At 46.2% G+C, this 26419-nt stretch overlaps 1 protein-coding gene across 3 annotated transcripts in view; it reads right to left on the minus strand.

Annotated features, from left to right (window-relative positions):
* Positions 1–26419, minus strand: part of LOC138525662 (uncharacterized) — a 589674-nt gene that overhangs the window by 87842 nt on the left and 475413 nt on the right. The window contains exon 1 of one of the 3 annotated variants that reach the window (XR_011283400.1): positions 5624–5769. The exons of the other annotated variants lie outside the window; for them this stretch is intronic. The gene's annotated coding sequence lies outside the window, so the exon portion shown is untranslated. Of the gene's footprint in view, positions 1–5623; positions 5770–26419 lie in introns of those variants that run through there. 3 annotated transcript variants of the gene reach the window in all.

Here is a 26419-nt window from a genome sequence, read left to right on the forward strand (position 1 = left end):
GGCTTTATTGGGTTGGGAGTAAGTCTTGCCCATTGAAGAAGTCTGCAGTCAAGGCAGAGAACAGGACAGCAAGAGGCATGGAGGTAAGTGATCCTGAGTTGTCACAGGGTAACAGGGCCGAGATAATGGTGGTCGTCTCACGGCTGGACTCAGCTGAGGAGTCAGGGTTTGTGGGACGTAAGTGCAGGTCTTCAGTGTTTCCTTTGAGGACTGGGAAGGCATTGGCTGAAGAAGAGACCATCATTTTTATTGTGAAGTCCATTCATCATCTGAGGTCTTTAAACTAGATGTCAACGCCCCTTGCGCCAAAACCAATTTAATAATTTACCCTGCGCAGACTTCTAATCGCTTTGGTAATTTTTTAAATTACAAGTACAATTAGGATCTTAATTGCATGGAATCACATGCATACATAATCAACCTCTTAGTTGCCAACGTGTGTTTTGCAAGATACGGGATAGGACAAGGCAGGAGTGTCATTACCTGAAACACAATATTTGTATTTGAGTACTATACAATATGTCCTATACTTTAAGTAAAAGGTTGTTACTTACTAGGGTGAAACAAGTGAGATTTGACTAAAGCCAGAAGTTTTAGTATGGACCCATGTGTTCTTAAGTGTGAACCTAATTTGGGTTTATGAGTTAAATTATTAAACGTATAATTATTTAACATGTTAATTTAACTAAATTATATTATGCAATCTCATTGATAAATATAGCCACATATTACAGAAATGTACTCTCACACTGACTTGCAACTAATCACAAAAGAGAAACACGTATCCATGCTGTTACAACCACTGCCCCTTACCCTTCATCCCTATTGTGTCCCCCACTAAACTGCTGTGCCCCTGCCTAATCCTCCAATCCTTTCCCCTCACCCCCCAAACCTCGTCTGTCTTATCCACAGACCAAGGTCTGGCAACACCCTTGCAGCGTCACAATACACACCTCGCAGACAAGGTCAGGCATCGCTAGACCACTACGGTGGTGACAGCGCATATTGTCAACCACTATTTGTGATCTGATAAAGCAGCATTCCGACATGCCATCCGGGGGATCCAGTATTGGGACACTTGACGTTTAATAGAGCAGTTCATCTGAGTTCATCTAGTAAATAGCAGCACAATAGTAATTGATGCAGGGTTATTTTGTACTTACTATTATGCTGTGACGAAGAAAAAAGGTGTAAATTTAGCTTTGCAATTTATGTGGGGTGACCGGGTATGCATGGCTACACAGTAATGGATTCACTCCATAGTCCATATTTGCATCCCAGCATTTCATTACCAGGGAATAATGTAAGGCATATGTATAATCTGGCATCCAGCATGCATATGTTATAGGAAAGTATGTGTTGTTGGATCCCTAGGTGCCTACTCCTACTCTATGCTATAGGAGAGTATATGTTGCTATATTGGTAAGGCCAGTTTTGTGCTATGTTGGCTATATTATGCAAAACTGGTACTGCAAACTTGGCTCAATTACCAATATCAGGATCACTCTTTAGTGATGTCTGTGAACAAGAGTGTATACTAATATTACTTAATATACTTAAAGAGGGTGGCACCTGCCATGAACTCGGGTTCACAAAATTGAAACATTATAGTGAGGGACATCTATAAGAGGGTGGCTATACTGTGTATCTGACACCCAGTGGAGTCATAGAAACAGCCCTAATTATGTTAAACACTGCCAGATTTTATTAACAGAAGTCACACTGTGATTTTCATCAGTTGAATCTTGAATCATATCTTCAATAACACATCTCAACAAGAGCAAGGTTTCAAACTGGTTTCCCCTTAAGTGGGATCCCAGTGGATTCAGTGATACACTGGTTATAACTGGGATCATTCTAACCCTCCCCAACAACAGCATCATTATTTAGTGGCGCAGGTAAAAAACAGCATAGACATTAACAACAGCCTGAAATAAGATCTCTCAAAGTAACTCACTCTCTGAAGGGGACTAGTTCTCTACACTACTCATTGCAGAGAACTCACTGGCTCACCTCCCTCTGTGGCACTGGGGATCTAGGGCGGCATTCACCCAGGGACAGAGGGTTGGTGCCTAGGGAGAACTTGGGGACTCAGATAAAGGTGGCGGTGGCTATCCAGGCGGATCACAATACAGGCCTGGGCACTCTGCTGGGCTCCAGGGAAAGAAGAGGAGGGCAAAGGAGCAAGAGTGAAGAGCCAGGAAGGATGGGAATCAGGCTGGACCCTTCCAGGATGGGCCAGAGCACAATGGTTTCATGAAATGCTCTTACCTGGTAGAGGGTCAAGTTGAACGGAGTTGCAGGGGGTTGAGCTAGGGAAAGAGGGACGGCCCATCATGCCTGTGTCTTCAACATAAGGAAGACGCCTCAGTTGGCTTTTGAAGATACAAACATTACAGGGCGCAGAGACTCCAAATTTAAGAACCCAATGCCATCAGGAAGTACAAACATATGGGAGAGCTTTGTTTTGAAGGCAGACATGAGGTCCAAGAAGTGAACAAAAAAGGGGCTCTTCTCAATAGCAAAGGGTGTGATTGTAGGAAGAGAAAGCTTCTCGACCTGAAGCCAAAAGATGCACTACGGTGTGGCTATTACCAGGAAACCACCTGCGGTGAGATAATAAGGAAAAGTACTGCTCAAACCAGGGTTTGTAGCCAATGTTCCAGTGCTCGGGGGGATGTCTTACTACATGCATATTTATGCCAGAGACCCTTTTAAGTATAAATAGCCACAGATATAAAGTCTCCTGAAATTGATGTATGCTGTTCCTTATGACCAAGCAATTTATGGTGTTTCATTAATCCAGCCCCACAGTAGTCGAATGTCCAGCAAATTCCACTCCACACTTACATTGGGGCTTGACATCTGTTGCTACAACATTAGCAGCCTTCTTATTTTCACACAATTCAATGTATTGTTTCTAGAAATGTCAAAGTATTTGTTTTTGATACTTTGACACATTGTGGAATTAAAATGAGCTCATGAGCAAGACATGCATTTTAAAAATAGCTCCCTGCCCTGGCACAGAGAGAAAAGTGTGTCCTGTCAAAGCAAATCCTTATATATTTCCATTGAAGGAAGAACCTCGAAGCTGCACAAAATAATCCTAAACTTCCTTTCATCTCAGGATGAAATGCGTGGTTTATTTACAGTTTCATAGTCAGAGTCAAATAGTCGGTCAATCTGTGTGTGTTTCATGTCCAACAGCAGCACTGCTTCAGAACAGTTTATGTTGTGCTACAGGGAAACTAAAAACTAAAACATGGGTGACAACTTCACCTCCACCGCTCCTCCTTCCTATAAACTGAAGCTCCTCCACAGATGCATTTATGCACGCAAGTACTTCAACCAATGAAAGATCTCCTATAAGAGACTGTGTGTTGTTGGATCACCTGGTTCCTCATACTCTATGCTATAGAATAGTACATGTTGTTGGATCCCTAGGTGCCTCCTGCTACTCTATGCTATAGGATAGTACATGTTGTTGGCTCCTAGGTGCCTCCTACTCTATGCTATAGGAGACTGTGTGTTGTTGGATCACCTGGTTCCTCATACTCTATGCTATAGGATAGTACATGTTGTTGGATCCCTAGGTGCCTCCTGCTACTCTATGCTATAGGATAGTACATGTTGTTGGTTACTAGGTGCCTCCTACTCTATGCTATAGGAGAATATGTGTTGTTGGATCCCTAGGTGCCTCCTGCTACTCTATGCTATAGGAGAGTACGTGTTGTTGATCCCTAGGTGCCTCCTCCTACTCTATGCTATAGGAGAATATGTGTTGTTGGATCCCTAGGTGCCTCCTGCTACTCTATGCTATAGGAGAGTACGTGTTGATGATCCCTAGGTGCCTCCTCCTACTCTATGCTATAGGAGAATATGTGTTGTTGGATCCCTAGGTGCCTCCTACTACTCTATGCTGTAGGAGAGTACGTGTTGTTGATCCCTAGGTGCCTCCTCCTACTCTATGCTATAGGAGAATATGTGTGGTTGGTTCCTAGGTTCATCCCCCTAGTCTATGCTATAGGAGAATACATGTTGTTGGTCCCTAGGTGCCTCCTCCCACTCTACGCTATAGGGAATATGTGTTGCTGGTTCCTAGGTCCGTCCTACGCTATGCTATAGGAGAATATGTGTTGTTGGCTCCATAGGTGCCTTCGTCTACTCTATGCTATAGGAGAGTACATGTTGTAGGATCCCTAGGTGCCTCCTGCTCTATGCTATAGGAGAATACATGTTGTAGGATCCCTAGGTGCCTCCTGCTCTATGCTGTAGGGAAATACATGTTGATGGATCCCTATGTGCCTCCTCCTATATTATGCTATAGGATAATACATGTTGGTGGATCCCTAGGTACCTCCTCTATGCTACAGGGAAATATGTGTTGTTTGATCCCTAGGTACCTCCAACTATATTCTATATGAGAATATATGTTGTTCAATCCCTAGGTGGCTCCTCCTACTCTTTGCCATAAAGGAATATGTGTTGTTGGATCCCTAGGAGCCTCATAATTGATGCTACAATACAATTCTGTTATTTTATCCCTAGGTGCCTCCTCCTACTCTATGCTATAGAAGAATACATGTTGTTCGATCCCTAGTTGCCTCCTCCTACTTTATGCTAGAGGTGAATATGTGTTGTCTGCTTCCTAGGTGCCTCATCCTACTCTATTCTACAGGAGAAGACTTGTTGTTGGATCCCTAGTTGATTCTTTGTACTTTATGCTGTAGGGGGATTTGTGTTGTTGGATCACTAGGTGCCTCACATGCTATGCTATATGAGAATATGTAATGCTGGATCCCTAGGTGCCTCCTCCTACTCTATACTGTTGGAGAATACGTGTTCTTGTTTCCCTAGGTGCCTATTCCTACTCTATGCTATAGGAGAATATGTGTTTTTGGATCCCTAGGTGCCTCCTGCTCTGCTGACAAGGTACTAAGCACCAGCGTCGAATGTCTCTACTAGGCTTTCGGCCACTTACCCACCTGACTGCGCCTTTCACTTAAGTGCTGGAACCTCTTACTTGTGATCTTCCCAGATTGGGCCTCAGGGTGCCTTGTACCATCTGTATCTCATAATTACATGCCACTTAGTGTCTGTTCTAGTGGCCCTGTGAAGCAGGCCTTCATTTGGCACATGTGATACCATTGGCCAGCACCATTGTAATTGCGCCATTTTTAAAGATGCAGTTCTGTGCAGTAGATAGACTCACAATAAGCAACGGAAATGTGGGTGAATGTGGATAACAGAATGGTTTAACGATTAAAGGAAGACATGGAAAAAGGATGTTGTCAACAACAAACCGAGAAAACAGGACAAAATGAAGAGAAAGATGAAAGGAGACACATAACTGTTTGGTGGCTGCTCTTTTCTCTTTTTCTCTTTAGAATTTACTGAATTTTCTTTTATAGAGGCAAAAACAAATCAACAGAGAAATGTAAACTCCCACTGTCCCCGACTATCGCAGCGAGGATTTCCACCTTATCACATGAGTCAAGTCCATTATCCTCTCTCTAGAGACTGAGCTGCAGCGCTTGGACGCAGCACGTCCATGTTGACCTTCCTCCTATCAAACATGCAGTCCCGCTGCTCTAGCTGTGCCCCGTGACATCTGCCTCCTTACCTGGGCAGGTGACATCAGTGGATTGACTCTGTTCCTCACTGATGTGGTTCTTCACAGTGCAGGTCACGTTCCTGACGACAGACTCGTAGCTCATCTCTACTACCCTGGAAGGGACCAATGAGGGTGTCCCATTCACACTCCAGGAATAGGATGGGTCGGTGCCGTTCTCCACGTGGCAGGACAGCTGAACAGTGGCGTTCAGAAGGCATGTGTAATTTTGGTCCTGAGACATTTTGACACAGGATTTATAGTCAAACCTCTATCAGGTACAGGGCTGAAAGGTCCACGTGTGGCCTCTCATAACATTGTGACCATTGACATACTAAGAGTAGTGCTCAGCACCCTCTTCTATTTCCACCTATTTATATTGTTTTACTTTTAATATCCCCTCTCGTTCCCTTCATGACTATTTTCTTGTTCTTTATTTTCTCTTGTTACATCCTATTCCTATGATTCTCTATTTCATTCTTAATTTCTGATTGGCTGAAACGTTCCTCTTACCTGCTTATCAAATGTAATCTTTCTTCCCCCTGGCACGGGTGCAAGCATATCAAATGCCACCCCTAGACTTATGTTAATGGTCATCAAGCGACTTGGAATGACCCAGTAGAGGGTTGGAATTACCTATCTGAGGGCCACAGGTAGTTGCACCCCACCTGGATCTTCCAGGCATCCCAGATTTTACACAGCTGTCTGCAGGCCTGGCTACTTCTTCCAGCCTTGATGACTTTAAGTTGAAGGAAAGCTGGCAGGAAATTAGAAGACAGGTATAAAGGGCATACGAGAAACCAGGTTCTAGGTTTCATCAAGCATTTCCCTCCAATGTCACTGTGTCCCACCGCCACCATCCAAGTTATTTTAAGAAGAAGGTACAAAGCATGACTAAAGCCACAAGTGCCTTCTTGCACTTCTGATCCCTGCCCAGAACATTGTGCCACTGCGGGTGACGTCCCAGAAATCACTGCTGGAAAAGGAAGGTCTTCACATGTTTTTGGAAGACCTGATTCCTTTCTACAACTTAGAGCATCAAGAGTAGTTGGCTTCAAATGGTGGGGGCATGGCAGGGGAAGGTTTGCCCACCTGCTCTACATCAATTGAACTGCAGTACTTCCAGCTGCAAGGCTGCAGTTGGGAAAATGCATCTGTAAGGCAAGTACTTTGTGACCTGTTTATTACTAAAGGTAAAACCAAGTCATAATAGGAGTCCACTGCCCCTGCTCCATTCTCCTCTACTCCTCTCTCTTCCTAACATCACGTGCCTTCATATCTTCCTCCTCCACTCTCTCTACCCTGTGTATGGAGCTACTCATATGTGTAACCTTTATTTATTTATTTATCACACACTCCTTCACCAATGGGTGCATCATGGCACTGCTGGGAGGTAGGAAGGGAAGGAAAGAGAAAAAGGGGGGATAGAAATACAAGGTGAGCTAAAACAAAAAGGTCTTCAAGGTGCGGCGAAACAGCAGGTGATCCTGTGTGGAGTGCACGGTCACCGGAAGGGAGTTCCACAGCCTGGAGGCTGCAACAGAGACGACCCGGCAACCTGATCTAGAGTGGTGAAAGCGGGGAACCTGAACAAGATGAAGAGATGCAGAGAATAGACAACGAGAGGGGACATAAGGGGGAATTTGACCTGCAAGTACTCAGGACCCGAGCCATAAAAGTCCCGGTGCACCATGCAGAGTGCTTGGATCTCCACCCGTTTCCCCACAGGAAGCCACTGCAGTGAGGCCAAAATAGCAGCGACAAAGGCCCGAAAAGGTGCCCCGGTCGGCAGCCTGTAAGAGGTGTTCTGCGGGACCTGCAAACAATGAAACAGATAGAGAGGCTAGGCTTGATATAGGGCATTATTTATTTAATTTATGTATATACTTATATTGCGCCGGAGCCCGCAGGCAACAGGGCGCAGAAAGAAACTGACTTAAGAAACCAGGATGGTGGCGGTCTAACAACCTTATTGGAACAGGACGCTTTTCAGTTGCTTTCTGAGCAATAATGGGTTACTTTGCATTGTGCCATATATAAGGGTGATTCTCTCTGCATCTTTTTCATAATCTCCACTCAATGCTAAAATAAGCTGTGTATCATCAGCGAAATTACTGAATTGAGCCCTCAAATTATCTAGGGGTCATATAAAGGCCTACAGAAGATGTTAAATAAAGTTCTGGGGATGAACACGCACGGGGGCCCCACACTCTAATGATTCCAATCCAGAGTAAGCCTTTTCCCAGACGATTCTTGGTTGCCTGCCACTCACGAATGAACTGATCCAATGCACTACATCTTCAGAGCAGGTCCCTAGGTATTTTAACCTTTGGAGAAGCTTGCCATGATCCACAAGATCAAAGGCTGCTGATAGATCCAACATCATCAGCAGCCCTGATTGACTTGCATCCATGCTTTCGGCATTTCAGTCTGTGGATCCAGCAAAGCACACTCTGTACCATGGAATGATCTGAAGCCTGATTGCTTTGGATGTAGTAAATCGTCATGTTCCAAATGCTGCTGTAATTGCATAGTAGCCACGTTATCAATAATGTTCAGCAGAAAAGGCACATTCGTTATCGGTCTATAGTTAGTATGAAGTGTGTGATCCAATCCTGCATTTTTAATCAATGGAGTTACCGTCACCCTTTATTTCAGTATATCGGGTACTTCATTACTCAGGAATGTGGCATTAACACACAAACCAAGAATGGAGTAAAGGGCTCTCTATTGTCCAGTCTGATTTTAGAAGGGAGATTTTCCCCAAAACATGTGGTAGGTCCCGTTTTCTTCGAAATGTTCTCCATAATTTCATTGGACACTGGTTTAAATGAAAAAGCCCCATTAGCCTGCAGGACCTTTTCCTCCCTCCGCTGAGCACCACCACTATAGTGTGGATGTTCCATATTCTTCCTGATGTTATCATGCGCTGTTTTGATCTTCACAGTCTGTTGTTTGGGGAATAAATTGATGTAATTGGGCCCTGGGTTTCTCTAAATCTCTAAAAAATGTCAAAGAGCTTTTTTGAATAATTGTTAGAATTTCAATCTGGTTGTCGTAAAAGTTCTTTTTTGCAAGTATAATTTCATTACGGTATAGTTTATCAAGTGACTTCCAGATGGTTTTATTCTCTTGTGTCTGTTCTTTTTCCCACACTCTCTCTGCCCTTCTTTTTTCTTGTTGACGAGCAGCAAGGGCTGGGGTGAACCATTTCTGCTTATTGGTCTTTTCCCTGATAGTTTTAGATTTAAGTGGAGCGACCCGATCCAGCAGATTAGTAAAGGTTTCCTCATATGCTGCAGCCAACAATCTTGCCTCACTCTTATACCCAACCTCATCATTTTACTATTTACTTGCAGAGATTTGCAAACTTTAAGTTTATAGCCTCTAAGTATAACCTAAAATGTATACAATCTGCAGGAACTGTCTACCACTATAAGAAGCTCACAGGATTCTTTCCTTCAAAAGGATACATTTAAGAATTATAATGCAAGCCAAGTGAACTAATTCAATTCAAGACAAATATGACAATATCAATAATTCCATAACAAGAGGACAATCACTAAAACAGTAAGCACAACCCTAATGTATCTCTTCTTACTAAAATATGACATTAAGCTGTGTACCACATATATATATATATATATAGTTTTCAAATCATGACGTTTTCAATGTTTTTTTTCTAAACAGAATGTCTCAATGCTTTTCTTCTCTTAAGAAAAATATTTTTTGGTATAAAATGCTTTGAAACTTTAAATGCAGCACTCACATATATGCAATGAAAAATCTTGTCTATTAGATATATATTTTGAAAATACTAAACCACAAATATTGGAAATAAGTTTTATTTCTTGTTCACCATTTTTTACTTTTCGGCGACTGTACAAATTCACTTTCCCTCCTGATGAACCACTAATGTAAAGTGGGGAAACACGTGTTGAGGGCATTGATGTTAACCTTAAGAAGTTGAGAAAGAAATACAACTAAGCTGTGAAGATAACAGTTACTACTAAATAAATGTATGTTAGGAGCGCCTGGCAACAGTGTTTGTATCCTTCATTTCAGTACTTCTATTAGCTCTGTACAGCCCTTAGAGCAGGAAACCACAAATGTAGGCAGCACCAACAAGTTTAAGAAGAACTAATAACCACTAAAATCCAATCACCCGCCGCAGTTTGCCACACAAAGGCTGCTATCTTCTTGCTATTCATTGTGTGGTTTTGTGTTCACCTCACTGACTGCCCTGTGTTACATTATAATGCTGGATGTTTCCGCTGCATTCTTCCTTCCTCCAGGTTCTCATTTTCCAACTACTTTGTCCATCTAGCAAACTGTTCTACTATCGTGTGAGCTTTTGTTGTATTGGTCAGTTGTCTACTATTGTCTCGTCCCTCTCTGTCTCATCTGCTTGTACCCCTATATGTTTCCTGCCCTAGTGTGTCCCCCCTTACCTCCACCCTCCCATCCCCCTCTTCATTTCTCCTCTCCCCCACCTACTCTATGGTGCTCTGTGTTTTTCCTATCTTTTCTAACTGCTTTTCTATCGACTATCCTGCTCTCCTTACTAAGTCTGGTAGGAAGAAGTTTAAAAAGGACATCCTGGTCTCAAACCCAGGCCTCCCTATCAATAACAATTATACCAGTGCTTCCTCCAGACAGACCCTCACTGACATCCTCTTTGTTGTTCCCTCGCCAGACCTATGGACTCTTCATATTGGCTCTGTGCTTTCTCCTTTCTCTTCTTCTCCCTTTAATGGTGGCACATGGTAGGTCATCATTAATGTTTACCTGAATGTTACCATCTTGGTCCAAGGCCCTCAGGCCAACCTTCTCCTCTTTGATAGATGTTTCCCGCACCTCATCAATTTCCTTTCTTCTCCTGCTGTCCCTTCTCTCCCTTCCACGGCTACCTTGCCTCCCACCTCTGTCTCCTCCTTAGCTATCTTGTCCTCTCCTTCTTCCTCTTCTACTCCCCCTTGGGCTCCTTCTACACCTCTACAGGGCATACCTCTGATTTGTAACCCTCCACGGAAGTCTTTCAAGGATGGCAACCTTCTCCTTATTGCCACTCTCAACTCTCGCTCAGCTGTCAAACACTCCCCTGACATCTGCCGCCTCTCGGAAGACCTTGACCTCAATGTCCTCGGTCTCACTGAGACATGGTTCACAACCAGCTCTGTCACAAGCTTTGACACTCTCCTCCATGATGGCTACAAGATGCTCTATGTGCCCAGATCCAACCGTTCCGGAGGGGGTGTGCCCTGATCTTCCCAGAGTGGATTCCTGCCTCTGTAATTCCTACACAGGCCTACTCCTCTTTCGAATTCCTGGTCTGTAGGCTTTCCCTCTCTCCTGGCCACTCTCTTAATCTGGCTACCATCTATCGGCCACCTGGTCAGATCTCCTACTTCCTCTCTGAGTGGGTGAACCTCTCCTCCTCCCTCCTGGCCTCGACCACTCAACTCCTTTTTCTTGGAGACTAACATCCACCTGTATGCTTCCTGTCCTTCCTCTGGACTCTTTCGCAACCTCTGAGACTCTCTGTTTCTATTCTCCCCTCCGGCCTGACTCACTCTGCAGGGCACACTCTACAGGGCACACTCTGGATGTTCTGATCTCTTCAGACCTTCCCCTTTCTATCCCTCTCACCACTCCTTTATCCTGGCGTGATCACTTTCTCCTTTCCTCCCATCTCACCCTATCTGCCCCTCAGGCCAAGCCAACTCCAGCCACCTACCTTCTTGGTTATCTGACCTATGAAGCGTGTGTATTTTGAGGCTTTCGTCGCCACTTTCTCACTCCTCCTCCAATGGCTGACTCACATCCTGACACAGCCCTTCCCAAGCTCCAATCTGCTATCTCTGATACTATTGATGTTCTTGCCCCTGTCATGAGGATCCACTTGAAGCCCAAAGCAAAGTGAAACTCCTGGTACGCTTCAGACCTCGTCACCCTTAAACGCAAGTGCAGTGTGGCTGAGAGGAAATGGCTAGCTTCCTGTGCATCCTCTGACAAACTGGCCTGCCGCCTGCTCCAAATGCAATACCGGCTCTCTCTCCGCACCAAGAAGAGAGCCCACATCCAAGCCTGCGTCTCTGCAGCATCCAACAACTCGGCCGAACTCATTAAAATCTGCAAGGAGCTGGCCAATCCTGCAGCAGTCTCTATCTCTCCTCTCCCCTCCCAAGCTCTCTGCACGGCCCTGGCTTCTCATTTCATCTCTAAAACTCAGGACATCCTGTTCTCTCTATTGTCCTCTCCCCCTCCTCATTCTACTCTCTGCTCTACCTCTGCCCCACCCTGTGGCCACCTCTCTTCCCTCCTTCACTGCCTTTCCTCTGTTGTCCTCCAACAAGGTTTCTAGACAAGTCCAATCTATGAAAGTCTCATCAAAACAGGTTGTCCCATGTTCTTCTAAAACCATCAAGGACCAGATTGACACCCTTGCTCCTTCCCTGCCAGACTTCTGCAACTACTCCTTCGCCACAGGAGCCTTCCCTTCCCCCCTGAAGCACTCTCTTGTGCACCCTCTTCTCAAGAAACTTTCAGCCGACCCCTGCTGCCCTGCTAACTATTGCCCGATCTCCATCACTCCTTTCCTGGGCAAACTCCTGGAAAAGCTGGCCATCTCCCATCTTAATCTTCATACTGAATCGGTTGGTTGTTTCCATGATCATCAGTCTGGCTTCAGAGCAGCCAGAAGCACAGAAACTGCTCTCCTGAACATCTGCAATGACCTGCTCTCCAACCTCGACTCTAATACCCCCTCTGTCTGCATTTTACTCGATCTCTCTTCTGCTTTTGACACGGTCAACCATGCCATCGAGCTCAACCAACTCCGTAATAACCTGGGTATCACCAATCAGGCCCTGGCCTGGATGACCTCTTTCTTCTCTAATCGACCCTCCCGGGTCCAACTAGGGTCCTTTGTCTCCTCTATCTTTCTCTCTACCTGTGGTGTTCCAAAGGGATCTAACCTCTCTCCATGGCTGTTCAACCAATACCTGGCACCTCTTGCCCACTGCATTGCCGCTCTCTGCCCCAACTTTCAGTGCTATGCAGATGACAGCTCGTTTTCAGGCACTCTTCTACCACTTCTTCTCCTTCTCTCATCTCTGACTGTCTGTCTTCTATCCCGGAGTGGTGTGCCCCAATGATCTCTGCCTGAATGCCAGTAAGACGGAGATTCTCTTCATCAGCACACGGTCTCTCTCCTTTCCTGTCAATCTCTGGCCAGCCTCCCTTGGCCAGGGTTGGACTGGGAAAAGAAAAGGGCCAGGACACCTAAAAAAAAGTGTCGATCACCTTAAAAAAAGTGGCCATCAAACCCTAATCCGTGAATCATGTCAATACACAACTTTACAGAAAATGCTACTTATGGAGGGTTAATGGTGTTTGTTGCATGTAATGTTTTATGCAAACACTTGCGAAAACAAGTGATAACATTCCTCTTCGATGGCCTTGCCAGTATTTGAAACTGCTACCTGCAGATCATAAATAGATCACAGCAGTGCTAGCGAGCGCTCAACCTGCTGGTCCATATTACTGGAGTAAGCTAGGAGGAGCAAGCAGTTCCTTCCTTCTCACCTCCCATCATCCATCACTCCCTTATCCCTCCCTCTCTTCCTTACTCTTGATTGTCTTCTTCCTTTTTTATTGTGTTCCTTCCTTTTATTCTTGCTTCCCGTTCCATTTTCTCCCCTTTCTTTCATGGGCATCTTTCCTCTTCTCCTTTCCTTCCTCTCACACATTGTTTCCTATCTGTCTCCCTACCACCTTTCCTCTTAACTTTCCCCCATCCCTCTACCCTCCTTGTTTGTGTCTCTTCTACCATTCCTCCTTATTTCTTTCCCTCCTCACTCTCTGTAATTCCTACTCCATTGTTATATTGGAAAATAGCAGTTAAACATAAATTATTGTGCATGGGTCAAAAGGCTAGGGTGCACTTGAGTCGAGTGCAATGATGGCTTCTGCAGCATTCTGAAATCACAGCTGATACCAAAGGGCAGCTACATCAACAAGCCCTTAGGCGAGACAGCACGAGAGTTTGATAAATCCATGTTTATACTTTAGTGAAGTGAGAAGCTCTCACTTTCCACAACTTCCTGTTTTCTATTCAAAACCCTGAGAAAATGTGCCCTGCACCAGAAAAACATATTCAAAGCAAGCATGGTGCAATAAACCTTATGTCCCTCGGGCTCCCTCCTAGGCACACAAAAGGCCCAAGAAATAGGACTTGACGCAACTTCAGAAGGGGTCCTCAACGCAGCCACTAAATCTAAACCATGCACTGCCTCTGAAAGGTCCCTTACTGAGGGGCCTGTAACAAAACTCCCAATGCACAGGGGAGCATGGAGAACACATGGTTTCATATCATTCTGTGTATTGGGGTTCAGCTGTGCAAGCGCACAGGCAAAATAAAAGGTAGGATCTGTACTTTCAACCATACACCCAATATATATTAAAGCAGGCTGTTTGGAATAAGGGCCAGCGTATAGTTGCCAGAGACTGTGACTAATTTTGGAATAAACAAAACTGAGCTTTTAAGACAGAATAATGATCGTACGCCTCAGCAAATGCAACCGTCTGCCAGCACAAATATTCTTTTTATTTCACCCACCCTTGACCTGCAAAGGTAAGGTGGAAGCAGTGTGCAAGGCATTCTGGGAAATATTTCTTTTTAAGTTAAATTAGTTTTGCTGATTGCCTTAATCCCCATATTCTGGGTATATAGTACATTCTGAAATACAATTCTATGTTTTACAGACTGCGACGGTCGTATGCTGCAAAGTTTGTAATCAAGGTCAAACACTAGGCTCCAAAGACCACATTATGCTTGCCACACTTTATACCTAATGCAGAAGTACAATTGACTGTCTGTGTCCTATAATTGTACACTGGAAATGAGGAAATCAGCTCTTACAAGAAGCACTGTGCATTGGACACTCCTAGTCAATGGGCTTGCACAAAATACAAATACATGCAGCAATATTTACTACAGTTTAAGGGAAATTTCAATTTCTGTAAACTTAAAATTATGAAGCTTTGTCGTGGCCTGTAGCAGTTTGTCCACATCAGACATTTTTAGAAGATAAGAGCTTTCGCTCATGGGTTAAAAAGAGACACGTGGCGTGGATGCAGTTCGTTTTCAGTATTAGAAAGCTTTCAGAGAAGCTTGATCATGACCTGATAAGTGTGACATACATACATACATACAATCTCACTGCATGAAGGAGCCAGCAGGTACGATAACATAGGCCCAGGGTGGCCCAGGTTGAAACATAGAGCTTCCTGCACATATTTATTGTGACACTGGAGCCACCTAAATACTGTATGGTCACCACTCCCTCACAGGACCACCCAATTTAAACCTTTACAATTAACCGCCTTCACTGTGCTTTATAACACTGACACACTGAGTAGCATCAAATGCCTTTACCACTGGGCAGCACTCAGTGTTTTCACCACAGAACACCATCACATTCACATGCCTTTAACACAAAGCAGCACTGACAGGAGCGTAGCACCTTTGACAGCAGCGTAAGCATCTCTTTCGCTGAATAGAATCACAGAGCAGCATTAATGTTTTAAACATTAGGCTCCACATCTGGTAACTCTGTCCGGACTTTGCTGCAGCAGATAACAAATTCAGAACCAGTCCCACCTGATTTGCCTAAACTGTACTCGGACCTCCTCCATTTGTGGAGCTCCCACTGAGTAGCACCGCAAAGAAGTGAGGGCCCGGCCCGGCCTGGGCTATCTTAAAATGGATAGACAAGCGCAGACTGTCTCGGACCTGCGAGCATCAGTGGGGCTGCCCCCAACAAACCAACTGAGCTGCACCATAAATGCCTTATGCACAGACAGCAACATGAACAGCCAGGTCCCTAACACCCCCTGGGCCCACATTATGAGAAATCGTATTTAATTGAATACTTGAGGCCAGGCTTGACAGAATATGGAGGGTGGAGACAGGAAGACAGGAAGATAAAGGTAAAAGGGGAATGGGAATTTGGAGCAGGACAACGCTTCAATTAGTAGAATGAAAGAATGCACAATGATTATATTTCTGAAAACTTCACATCAACCAGGATACCTACGCCCTGCATGTGCCACCAGGACAGGACCTTTCACCTTGCCCTGCACCTGGTATGTCCAGGGAAGCTCTTCCATGTGGGCCGAGTTCACACTACTTTAAGCGTGTGGTTCTGGAATTCATTAAAATTGGCAATCCTGCATGCGCACCTTTATGTACACACAAACGGGTCATTTTAGGATTCAGTGTGCCCCTCTCCCATTGTGCACTTTTGTAAGGACTACTACAAAGGCCGGCCCTCCACCTCTGTTTAGCCCACACTGAGCCAAGTGTTGCAAGCAATGACCCACGCAGACCACGACACAGCTCCCTTCCTCACCAGCTCCGGATACAGTGGCAGGAACAGCATTGAGTTTAAGTCATCTCATGCTCCCACCACCATATGCCATGGATGGGAGAGATGATGCTGCCTGTAACAGGTGTTTGAGAAAACCTGATCTTCATTTAAAAGACACTCATTTAGTCTAATTGGAAATGTGATTTTTTTCATATTTGTTTTTGTCTTTGCCTAAACATCTCCTTGTGGCTTGAGTTGCATGTGTTGTTAGTCATGCTGACATGATAATTGCGCGGCCGTGACATACACTGACTGAGTGGCAGTGCTCTGGCCCTTTCGCGACTAACAGAGATAGTAACAATTAATTACAAACACTTCACTTGTCTGTTCTCGTTCAGAGTGACTGCCTCTTCTTTGACTACCGGCCCCCGCTGGCCCATTCAATTTTATGTTTTTATCACTGTGTGTTACCCACGTGCACAAATTCTGTCTCCAGAGACTCTCCACGCAGTTTATGGCTGGGTCAGGCAGATCGAATAGGCCCCTCATCGTTGTCAGGTGTGCTTTGCTTGAGGCCTGCTCCCTCCTCTGTCATCAACACTTCCTTTCGAACATCTGTGCATTGTGCTGGGCGTGGCACCCATCAACACACCAATACACATGATGGTCCACGCGTCTTGAGCATGATTGGCTGCCACTGCCAGCCTGCTACATATCAACAAACCCCCTGCCCTGAGAGTGTGAGGCTTAAGAGTCATCCCTGGGTCAGCCCCACCCGGCCCCCCACCCAAGGCAGGCAAAAGCAAACTTGATGTAGAGCTCACCCCACACGACAGGAATTGTTGGTGTTCTCGAAAAGAATGTGAATCTGCCTGCCTGGTGTCAAGCCAGTGGATGGCTGGCCACTGGCAGCCCATGACACATGCTATTGGTGCACCATCAAAGCAAAGTTAACACTTACTAAGTGTTCACTTTTCTTTGATGGTGTTCTCCGACTGACACTGTGTGCAGTCTAATCATAAATACATCCACTTGCCGCTGTGTGGAAAGATGGCGGCAGGCTGTGTGTAGCAACATACCATGTACAACGTCAGTTAATAAAAATCTAACCCAGCTCCATTGATATTAATGTGGCTCATAAAATCGGCCCCAGGGTGGCTTATAAAATCAGCCCCAGGGCCATCCAAAGTCCATTTTGATTCGGCCAGTGGCAGAATAGCAGATATACCAGTCCACCCCTGCCCTGGACCCTCTTCCTGCTCCCACCTTTGAGGCTAAGAACCATGGGGTCATCTTCGACTACACACTCACCTTTAATCCTCACATCTCTGATTTCTCTAAGAAGTCACACTACCAACTGTAACTCCTCAAAGGTATTCTTCCTTTCCTCTCCTTCCCCCAGAAGCTCACTGTCCCCAGAGCTCTGGTTAGCCCTAGACTGGACTACCGCAACAGCCTCTTTCTAAATCTGCCTGCTTCTACTCTCCACCCTCTGCAACACATCCTTAACAGGACTGTGAGACTTGTCCTTGGCCACAAGCCCAGGGATCGTATCCCTCCAGCACTCAAATCTCTGCACTGGCTCCTAGCGGCTGCAAGGATTAAGTTCAAGACCCCCTGCATTGTCCACAAGGCCTTCTGGGGCCTGGGGCCTCAATACCTCCAACTCCCTCTTTGTAAATATCTTCCTTTCACTCATCAGCGGAGAGCGGTTACCCCAAGATCTCTGCGGAGAACCATAAAAGGTCACCCAGACTTCCAGCCACGATCACAGGCAGTAATCCACCCACGATCCCTGCAGCGAGAGCGACCAAAGATTAGGGCCAGAAACCCCCTTAAAATCACTGGAGTGAAGTCTAACCAAGATCACTGGGGAGAAATGCCCGGACAGGGCCCAGAAGAGACATAACCTGCATATTAGAGTCATTAAATCAATTTCCGGAGTTGCAGTCTGTGGCAGTCACTCCATCCCTTTCGTCAGAGACAGGAGTCTCTCTACTGTGTCTACCTTTGCACGTGGGAGGAACCATAAAACCCCCATCCAGCCGCGGAGCGGCCGCGGAGTTGGCTGCAGAGTTGCAGTCTGTGGCAGTCACTCCATCCCTTTCGTCAGAGACAGGAGTCTCTCTACTGTGTCTACCTTTGCACGTGGGAGGAACCATAAAACCCCCATCCAGCCGCGGAGCGGCCGCGGAGTTGGCTGCAGAGTTGCAGTCTGTGGCAGTCACTCCATCCCTTTCGTCAGAGACAGGAGTCTCTCTACTGTGTCTACCTTTGCACGTGGGAGGAACCATAAAACCCCCATCCAGCCGCGGAGCGGCCGCGGAGTTGGCTGCAGAGTTGCAGTCTGTGGCAGTCTGTGTACGTCTGAAACAACAGAAATGGCAGCACTATCAGCAAACCTCACCTCCACCGACATAGACACAGCCACGGACCGCGATCCCATGGATTCACAAGATTCACAGGAGGGTCGCCAGCTCCGAAGCGCATGCCCACGCCCCGCCGTGGAAAAAAGCCTCCAATATCGCAGTGGTCAACCTCACCACCCGCTGGGGCCACGTCACAAAGACTTAAAAACTTCAACAGCAACAACGGCAAATGCCCATCTGAAACAGGACCATCTTGAAAAACCTGGACCAACCATACCAAAACCTGTAATAACACGTCAAAAAGCAAACCCAGAGGAAGCAGAGGACCAACTTCAGCAGACACCTGAGACCGTGTCTCCAGCGCCGGACCCATCGAGTCCGGTCCTTGTAGGCGTCTCACCGGCGCTTCGGCGCCCGCGCCAACGATTCCCTGCTCTGGCCACGGCCTCCACCAGCACCCGACCAGCGCACCTTCGCCTGCGGCCCCCACCCCCACAGCTCCGAGACCCGATGGCCTCCGGAGGGAGGATCGAGGACCGTGAGCGGGGGGAGAGGCACGCACTAGCGGATAGCACGGATCAGACGCCGCGAGTCAGCCTGGAGGGAGAACGAAGCCCTGCTCCCTCGACACCGACCCTTCCGGAAATGGCCCAGAAAGAGGCTGCGCATCCGCGGGCCTTTCCGAGGGAGGAGCCAGGTTCCATCGCTCATCCCCCGGTAGGACGCGGTAAACAATGGGAAGGGCTTGACGGCCCCAAGACCACACCCCCCACTGAGGAAGACCCGCAGCAAACTCGTCAGCCACAAAATGGCCCAATAGACCTTCCAGTAGAGCATAAAGGCCTCAAAAGAAACGCTGATCCGTTCATGGAAAACCAAGATACTAACGCGCTACTTCAAACCGAAGCTCAAGTGCACTCCAGCAAGCCAACAACACTTTCTCCTCGTCACTTAACAGACGAGCACAGAGCTTCAGGGTCTACAGGAAACGAAGACCAGGCCTTTGGCCTGGAAAAGTCCACGCTAACACTGCCATCGTCTATGGCAGCGTCGAATAACAAAAAAAAACGCACCAGGAAAGAGGCGGAGTCCCCTGACGCAGAATCCTCAAGACCCAACTGGAAGAAAGCTTTTCCAAAATCTACAAATAAAACACAAAAAAGCGTAACCAGGCCACAGATGTCAAAAAAACAAAAAAGTGTTCAAGTGAAAAAAAAACCCAAGGGCTCGAAATCAACAAAAACATCGGTCGCCACCCTTGTAACCGATTTTTTCCATGCTTTCGCGCCAGAGCCTCACTCCAGGCAAGCTGACCTCACCGATGAGGAAATACTGGAGGCAATAAAAACGTGCCAACCCCCAGATAAAGTGAGGAAAATAATCCCACCGTCAAACCCATGTGTCCAACATGAAATCTTGGCAAACGACATACAATTTGCCTCGCCTCTGAAACAGGTCCCACAGGGAAAACCAGTAAAGCAAACCGACCCAACTCCATCTCGAGCACCGGGGTCCCAAATCACATCAAACAGGGAAAACACGCCGAAACAAATAGTAGAATCCAATCAAGCTATCGTACCCACAGAAAAACTCGTCGGCACGAAGCAAATAGCATCACCCAGGAAAAACTCGGCTATGGACAACATCAAAACCTCACAATCAGGCAGTAAAGACTCCCTACAACCAACCCTACTGAACCCAAACACTTCCTCTGAACCTCCAGAGCAGACAGGGCCACAGTCAACTCAAGTTCAAATTACTGAAACACAGAGACCAACCATCCCGCAAACCAATCATAAGTCTGAACCTTCCTCAAATAAGGCAGACGTGCCCAGACAAAATAAGGAACGGCCGTTCGGCACACGGCAGGATGAGGCTTCAGTCGCCCCACCACCAAAATTACATCTACCAGGACGACTCAGTGGTGGCCCACTGGAGCTACCTCCGTCGCCTGTAGTTAGGCGGATTTTAAACGAGTCTAACTCATTTTCGCCAGCTCCTAAACAGCGCCTTCAACCCCAGGGTTCGCCAATGGAGCCGGCAACGCAACACAAGAAAGACCTCCTTTCAATAATGTCAGCAGTCACCATTGCAATGAACCCGTTTACCAAACTATATGAAGGCATCAACGAAAACCTGAAAGACAACACATCGATTCAAGCTACAATGCTCACGAAACTAACGTTTCTGGAGGGATACATCACAGCCCTAGATGACAAATTCAAAACCCTAAAGCGGGTCATGGAAAAAGGCCAAAAAGAGTCGGTAAACCTTTCCACTTCATCCTCCGCAGGGAATAAACAGGAAGGCCAAAGCTCCCCAATACAACAATCAATTTCACCCTCCAGCATAGTCCCCAATAAGCTATCGGACCTTGGCTTACCAACTCCAGACCCACAAGACGTGATTATTATCACAGACGAAATAGCCAACGCTTCGCTTACATCAAAGCATACAGTGAGGGCGATAGAACCCTCGTTTCCCTTGTTTTCTAGCAAGAGACCAGAAAAACAACCCCCGGGGGAAAAACCTGAAAGTCAACATCCAAACTCAGCAAAGCTACAAAGTTCACGGCCAACAAAAAAGAAAGAAAAAGAAAGACCTCTGGCTCGGAGTCTGGCTGCAAACCAACAAACATCAAACGCCTCCCCTAGAACACCAGAGGACTTCCTAGTAGACGAGGTCCTGATGAATATCTCTCAACACCTTGAAGACACCGAAAATTCACCACCTGACAAAAACGAGAAAACGACTCAGCCACTAAACCCGCAGACTCCTTCACCTAAAGTGGATCAAAATGCAAAAAAAGAAAACCTAAAGGAATCGTCAGAAGAGGACTCACCATACAACTTCACCACTTTGGAAGAACGTAGGAAATTCCTCCATTGTCGGAAATCCGCTACCACTCGCAGCCCCATGAGCTCCAGAGTAGTGTCATTCACCTATCCACCAGTACTCGAAGGGCAAACTTGCAAAAAGTCAGCTTCTAGCGTCCAACACAGCCCCCAGCGAACGCGTCGCACCAAGGACTCCCAGCAAAAGTACAAAGAAGACACATACCTGGAGCCAAGAAAAACTGAAAAAAGGGGGCAACACCTGCGAACTCACTTCATTTCAAGGACTGAACAACATCGGAAAAGACACGATTCCGCGAGGGAAGGGCCGATCAAGCTCGAGCAACACGCGGAAAACGACGACGATATCATACTGAATAGAAGAGGGATTCTCACGCTATTCAGTATGATTCCAACTCTCCGGAAGATAAAGTCCTCTGATCTAAAAATTATCGACCCATACCACTCTAATGAAAGAGCGAAAGCCTATATTTTCCCAGTCTCAAAGTCCATAAAGAGGCAAATCGCGGATGCCACAAACGATCTGGCTGAGCTAGGTTATATAGTGCAAAGAGACCCTCAGAATTCACAAAGGGGGGAGAAAACAAATCTAAAAAGCAAAACGGGCCGAAAGGACAAAACCTCTGGGAAAGAGCACAAAGCGGAGCCACGAATACTTCCAGAACTCACCCGAACAGTAGAAGGCGCATCCTCAAAGACACACGAGAGCCACCGAGAAATTAAACAGGCCACCCTCAGGAGCGACAAGCCGAAAAAGCTCACAGAAGCGACGTTCCCGAAGTATCAACAACCAAAAGTAGACCGACTCAACCTGACTAATACCGAGTCTATGGCGAAAAGAAACAGGATGAACATCGGAGCCAAAACAGATAGATCCTCTCCTCTCTTAAAAACAGCCACGAAACTACAGGGGCTATGGGCCTGGCTCCCGAAGGCACTATCCCATGGGACGAAATAGCAATTCGCAGGTCGGCCTGCCGAACTCATGGGAAAACGGAATGTCGACCGCCTCATTTCTTCACTACACTTCTGCTCATGGAACACGAGAGGACACACACATCTCACCACAACGGGAGACGCAAACTTAGCCTCATTCGACATTATTTGCCTCCAAGAGACTTGGCTCAGACAAAAGCCAGCCATGGATGGTTACGATATAATCTTGGCCCCAGCCAACAGAGGAGCCCTAGGTCGACCAACATCAGGTCTTCTTTTGGCCTGCCGACAGGGAATCGGGCTGACCCTCAAGTCTACCCTCAAAGCAAACCTCTCAATACTAGCTGTACTCCTCGAATGGGCCGAAAATCCCTCCTCCAGTTCATCACAAATAGTGGTGATTAACACCTACTGGAACCCAGCGGCAATCAATCACCAGGCCTACCTTTTAATGATGGAAAACCTGGTCGACGAAATCCAAGCTATACGACAGGTCTCTTCAATCATCATTTGTGGGGACTTGAACGCCAAATGCTCCAAGGAAGTGCGAACACTGGACGCATCCTCGCATACTACAACAGCAGTGAAAAGAGGTCACCTATGGTCCTCCCTGATGTCCTCCAGAAAATTCGAAAACCTGAACTTCGTCTTCCCATATGAAAACCGTCTACCGACCTGGGAACAAGGCTCTCTAAAAGCGACCATAGACTACATCTACGTATCCAGAACACTTCTGAGCAAAGTACAAAACTTTGAAGTCCGACAGACCACAGCCAGCGATCACAACCAGCTGACGATGTCCCTGGCAAACCATCACAAAGCGCCTGAACCCTACTCCATGGAAGTAGAATCAAATGCCCACGGAAACCGCCTAAACTTGACAACCCGAGCGGTCAAAACCCTGTTGGCAAGCTACACCGGGGAAGAAAGACTAAAGGGCGCAAAGAACCTCGACTATGTACCTCTGCTGTTAAAACATAGGATGAACGAAAAACAGAAAGCCCCAGGCGCTGCATGCACAAAGCATGCCTACGATTCCACTCTGGTGACAAAACGAAGGGAGCTCCGAAAACTCAAAAGGCAGCTAGGTAACGACCCGTCAAACAAAGAAAAACTAAAATCGGCAATCGTAACCTACAAATCATGGGTGAAAGAACACCGTCACCGACTATACCAACAAGATGCCGAAATCATGCTAAAAGCCATCAATGGCAACAAAGCTAAAGAATTCTGGTCATTGCTGAAATCTACGGCGCCTTCAATAAACAACTCCACAATTAACGCCATACCAGAGCACAAATGGATCGCGCACTTCTCTTCGGTCTTCCAAGCCCCCGCACATCCCACGTGCCGGGACACCACAGGCCAGTTGTCACCCTGGGTCCAACTGGACGACCGACAAGAAATCTGCAACCACATTAAAAAACTGAAGACCTCCAGAGCAGCGGGCCCGGACGGGATCTCAAACATCGACCTGAAAAACAATCGTCAGGAATGGGCAACACTGCTAGCCGCCATCTTTCAGAAATGCTCCGAGCAGAAATCCCTGCCGCCGTCCTGGACAACAGCTATTATAGTCCCCATTTATAAAAATGGGGACATCACCGAGCCCCGAAATTATCGCCCAATTGCCCTGCTGGATTGCATAGGCAAAGTCTTCGGAAGCTTACTCCTGAACCGATTCCAGTCGTGGGCTGAATCTGCACCATGCAACGATAAATACCAATCGGGCTTCAAGAAAAACATGGGCACGACGGCGAACATCATGGCGATCAGCACTCTAAAAAGCAAAGCTTGGGAAAAAAAATCTCGAATCTTCATCGCCTTTATCGATCTCTCACAGGCTTTTGACCTTGTAGACAGACAACGTCTATGGAAAAAACTGGAGAGCTGGAGTTGCCCACAAGAAATATTACAACCAATCAAAGCTCTCCACACGGACACTTCCCTCAGGGTTCGACTCTCTCAAAGAGGAGCTCTATCCGACGAAATTCAGATCGGGAGAGGGGTAAAACAGGGATGCCCGCTAGCCCCTGCACTGTTTCTTGCATACATCGGCGATTATGGGGAATCAGTAGATCTGGAACACACCTTCCCACCAGCTCTTGCATCTTCGAAAATAAGCCACTTGTTGTATGCAGACGACCTAATTCTCCTGGATCAGACCCAGATTGGTCTCCAAAGACAATTATCTAACCTCCTGAGCTACACAGCTGAAAACAACTTAAAAATAAACCAAGAAAAAACAAAAATAATGATATTGGAAGGAGGAAAGAAGAAAAACAAATCCTCTGAAAAATTTAAATGGCGCCTTGAGGGAAAAGAGATTGAGAGGGTCTCTGACTACAAATATCTAGGCGTCCAGATCGACTCCTCAAAAAACGAATCATCAATGCAAATCGCCCTGGAAACAAAGCTAATGAAACTAGCTTCCCAAACCAAGGCGATTGACTTAAAATTTGGTAAATTTTCGTGCATCCCGGCAATAGACTTCTACAAGAAAAAAGTCGTTCTTTCAATCACCTACGGAGCCGAGGCTATGCCAACAATCCCAGAAAGAACCTGGCAAAATCTAGAGAGCAGGTTCTGGAAAACAGTCTTGGGACTACCAAATTCCACATCCATTGCTGCAATTCGTCGGGAGCTAGGTTTATTGTCACTCACAGCAACAGTCAACCTTAACTCACTCAGGCTATTCAGGAAATGTATCATGGCCAACAGTGACCAAATCTTCGGCCTGTTGAATAAAGAACTACAAAGTGGCAAAGTCAAAATGCTAAAAACATGGAAAGACAAAAATACGTCCCTCCTAGATTCAGTGACGTGTTCGGAAGCTGACCTCATCACAAATCCGCTGAGAGTTTACAAGAAACTGAAAGAACTAGACTGGATCCAGACCCAAGACCTAGCCACCAAAAACAAACTTCTTCTCCATCTACCCCCGTCATTTTCTAAACTAAATGAGCCGATGCATTACCTCCAAAAATTTCCAAATAGGAGGGTAAGAAACTACATGCTGAGAATCAGGCTGAACCTACTGAAAACAAATGAGATTCTAAACATCCGAGGCCTGTCGGACTCCAACATATGTCGTCTGTGCAACACCAAAACAGAATCCATCAGGCACCTACTGCTCTCATGCCCAGCAACTCTAGTCCTGAGATCGGCCTACATAAAGCACTTTAGCTCAGAGGAATATGGGTGGGATGAAGACACCTGCTGGAACAGACTGATAGGAGGGGATCGAATCTCCTGGTCATTAGCATCAATCAAAATACTGCAACACACTCTGCAGAGATTTGAGGGCTGATGGTCCCACCCTTTGTGCAGCCACGGGTCTTTGTTTTTCGTCTCTCAGCGCTAGAAAAACTTCTTGTCTTTTGTAAAGTTCTAAATGAACAGACACAAATAAAATAAAAAAAAAAAAAAAAAAAAATATCTTCCTACTCAAGCTCTTCGCTCCACTGCCTCCAACTCCCTCAGGGTCAGTCGCTTCTCCAAACAACAAGTTGGTCGTAGATCTCTTCCTTCGGCTGGGGCCTCCCTCTGGAACAGCCTCCCTGCCTCTCTGAAACTTGAGGAGAACCATCTCCGGTTTTGGAAGCACCTTAAGACTTTCCTCTTGCAGAATCTCAATGTCACCAGGCCTAGTAAGATTGTTAGCTCTGTCTTCCCTTTGATCCCCCTCCCTTGTCTCGTCGTGCCTTGAAACACTTGTGTATAGGCTAGTTATAAATGCCATATCATATCATATCAAGTACCAGCAGACTTGCTTAGCCCTGACGCGCCTGCGCTGGCGTGCTTGACCCAAGTAATTATCTACATGCAGAATCCAATCGCGAAGGGACTTGTAGTTCGAAATATGCATGTAAGGTTACAAACATTACCAAGCTCCAAAAACGGTTTTAGAGATTCGAAATCTGGCAAAAGTGTAATTTATAACAACACACAACTACTAAAATGCTAAAAATCGAATTTAGAAGATAATTAACAAAATGTATCAAATATGCCTAAAAACAGACCTTAATAACAATTGTTCACAGGAATGAAGCCTGGATGGATTATGGTGGTGAAGTGCAAAGAACAATACAATTATTAGCTATACATTAATCTGTCGAGCCTGCAACCATAGAAGGCATCACTACAGAGTAAAGGTGAGTCAGTAAGTAAGGGAAAACTTTACGAAGGACTTTGAGCTGGAAATTTACCGACTGGCAGACTGGGACAATTTTACACCTAGATTCTTCACAAACTGCACAGGCTGCGACAGAGGGC

This window comes from Ambystoma mexicanum, chromosome 7p, assembly GCF_040938575.1.
Source record: "Ambystoma mexicanum isolate Mex_15411 chromosome 7p, UKY_AmexF1_1, whole genome shotgun sequence".
Lineage (NCBI taxonomy): Eukaryota > Metazoa > Chordata > Amphibia > Caudata > Ambystomatidae > Ambystoma > Ambystoma mexicanum.